A 3,383-nucleotide genomic window follows, 5' to 3' on the forward strand; every position below is an offset into this window, starting at 1 on the left:
ATGCAGTGTATTATTTGTTGAAACTGTACTTTCGATTTGATTTGAAACTGTCTCATTGCTATATGTTTATCAATAAAACTTTGAAAAGAAAAAAAAAAAAAAAAAGACGCGCGGAAGGGGGCGGGTGGGGAGGGCTCGCCAGCGAGATCCCGAAGAGAGGCTCTTGTGCCCGTCCCCGCCGCCCAGCCGTGATCAAGGCGATCCTCCTTTTCAACAACCACGGGAAGACGCGGCTCTCCAAGTTCTACCAGTCCTACAGTGAAGATACACAACAGCAAATTATCAGGGAGACTTTCCATTTGGTGTCTAAGAGAGATGAAAATGTTTATAATTTCCTAGAAGGAGGATTTTGGTAATCAATCTTGAGATGTGTAACTTACTGTGACCTATGGAGTTAAATCTAATTAATTGGAGGATCTGACAACAAACTGATTTATAGACATTATGGGACACTGTATTTTCTCTTCTGTGTGGATTCTTCAGAAAGTGAACTTGGCATTTTAGATCTAATTCAAGTATTTGTGAAAACATTAGACAAATGTTTTGAAAATGTCTGTGAACTGGATTTAATTTTCCATGTAGACAAGGTTCACAATAATCTTGCAGAAATGATGATAGGGGAATGGTATTGGAGACCAATATGAATGAAATTGTTATACAATTTGATGTACAAAATAAACTGGAGAAATCTGAAGCTGGCTTAGCAGGAGCTCCAGCCTGTGCTGTATCTGCTGTAAAGAATATGAATCTTCCTGAGATCCCGAGAAATATTAACATTGGTGACATCAATATAAAAGTGCCAAACCTGCCCTCTTTTAAATAAAATATTAAAAAGGCCACTCCAAGGTAAAACCCAGGGGGATAAGTCATCTAAGTTTACCATACAGCTGTTTACCAAAAATAGAGGAGGAAAGTCTTAACTTTTTGCTCTTGGATTTAAGTCAAGGTACTGTATAGAAGTTGTATAAAATCAGTATGAAAGTTCAATGTTGCTTTTCTTGCTCAGTGATTTTAAAGAAATTGTTTATTTCCAGTGTGATTTTTTTGGTTGTTGTTTTCTAAGCTGCATTCCTATGCCCACCTAAGGCATGCCTCTATGTATTGGCTATCACAGTATTTCAAAAGTGAAGTATTTATTTAATTATGTACAACCCAAAATGTTGGTGTTTTGTATGGATCACAAGTGCAACATTCCTTAATTCTTTCTGCTCCTTGTCACAATTGTTAAAGAACCAAGTATGTATTGCATGAAAACATGATGACCTTTTCCTCTTAATTTAAATAAGCTCCAAGGTAACTGGATTTCTAAAACACGTTTCTGTTTGCCTGATACCTATCTACCTTAGCAATAATTTTTTTTACGACCCTTTGACTCAAAGTAAATAAAGGTATATTTTATCACTGTTAAAAAAATACTTAGTTAAATTTACCTGGTATAGTTAAAAAAATTTTTTTTTGGTGTAGCTAAAAATTAAACTTTTTCTTTCTTCTTTTTCTTTTTTTTGTATTGAGAATTTCAGGATAAGAAAAGGTAGATAAAATTTACTTCCACATCCAATGAATACAACCAAATACACGGATACCTATGAAATAACCATCTCTCTTTTTTGTGTGTGTTACCAAGGATCAAATTAGGGACCTTGTGCTTGCCAGGCAGGTGCTTATATTGCCAAGCTGTTTCCCTGGCCCCAACTATCCCTTATTTTAAGTTTATTATATAATAATATCTCAGTTTATGAATGTTTCTGTTTGCAAACAATTTGGTTTGCAAAACGAAGCTGTTGGGTAAAATTTGGGTTCTGTTTGCAAACTTCACATCTGGTGACAAACATGACTTGGCCATCTTCCCCCCATACAAACTAAATGCCACTAACATCCCTAAAATCATAAAATAAATTAAGTTAGTAAACTGAGGTGCCACTATACTAACTACATACTGTCTTCCTAGTCATTTTCCGGTTGCTGGGACAAAATACCATTACCCACAACCTAAAGAGAGGTTTAGTTTGGTTCAGTTTCAGACCATGGGTGTAGGCTCAAATACAGACAGCCTGAGGGAAGGGCCCACTGCAGAGGAGAGCTGCTCACTCCATGAAGGCAGGAAGCAACGATAAAGACAGGCGCCAAAAAGGAGCTGCAGCCCTCCAGGTCACCCCCCAGGACCCACTCTTAGTACAGCACCCAATGATCTAACCACCTTATACGCACAAGGCTTTAGAGCTAAACCATACTACACCACTTTTCCTGTACTGCAAGTATAGCATCTTTCTCATGTTTCTAGATTTTCTAGGCACCTCCTAAATGTCAATTGTTATGTGTATATCCAAAAGCCATACATTAGGTTGCTGAATTTAATTTCATTAATACTGCTGCCCTAACACAAAGATCAGGTTTAAAGTTGCTCAATTGCCTGAGAACAGGCCTAAGTTTCCCTTGACTTCCAGCCTGGCGGTGGAGTCAATGGCTGCATGCATGTTAGGTGGGTATGTGAGGCAAAAGCTGAAAAGGAATTGAAACCCACACCAAAGGGAGATAGAGCTCTTTGCACTCAGGAATTATACAGAACATGAGAGACACCAAGAAGTGTTACAGATTACCATATTCAGTCATCTTGTTTTATAGACATGAAGTGAGACTCAACCTTTTACAGACTGAATAATATTCCACTGCATGTCTATGCCATGTAGTTTATCCATTTATCTACTCAAAGAGACTTGATGTGCACCAAACTTTGGGCTACTGAAAATAATCTGCTAGGGAGATGGGTACTAAAACAGCAGTTTAATTCTCTGCTTTCAATTCTTCATGACATGTACACTATTAAGAAGAAGAATTTATGACTCAAATTATAATTCTACTTTGAATATTATGGAACATTGTCTTACTTTTCTATTTATAATTCAGGAGTTATCTAAAATAGTCTTTTACTTATTGTGTGAAAATATTTATGTTGTCACCCATCTTCTGACTTTAATAATTTTCTATACAGATATATTTTCCATGGTGTTCAGAAACTTCATCACCCCAAGATTACGAAAAATAATAAAATTAACGAGCATTTTAATTGTGTCTTTATACTTTGATCTTTGCTGCATAGTGAGCTGCCTGCAGTCTGGAAAGTCTGTGGTTTAGGACAGTACAGCAGCATTATTTGTAATGCTCCTTTGTTTCAAGGATTATTAGGACTTTAGGGAAACAACCTTTGCTGTCTGATCCATACATACTGAATTTTAACTTGTCTGCAGTGGTCAGAAAGGAGAGCTGAGGGGAACAGAAGGCAGCGAGCAATATGAAATCCACGATTCCAGGGTCACTGCATGATAAATTATGAGGACTTTGCAACAGGCTGGTTGAAAGCAAGGTTGCACCTCCTTCCTTTTTGG

The 3,383-nt window shown here is 37.2% G+C and overlaps 1 pseudogene; it reads left to right on the forward strand.

Moving 5' to 3' along the window:
• Window positions 1–823, forward strand: part of LOC105743773 — a 14,464-nt pseudogene extending 13,641 nt beyond the window's left edge.
• Window positions 824–3,383: the final 2,560 nt, after the last annotated feature.

Source organism: Octodon degus, unplaced genomic scaffold (genome assembly GCF_000260255.1).
Source record: "Octodon degus isolate 3935 unplaced genomic scaffold, OctDeg1.0 scaffold00166, whole genome shotgun sequence".
Taxonomy (NCBI): domain Eukaryota; kingdom Metazoa; phylum Chordata; class Mammalia; order Rodentia; family Octodontidae; genus Octodon; species Octodon degus.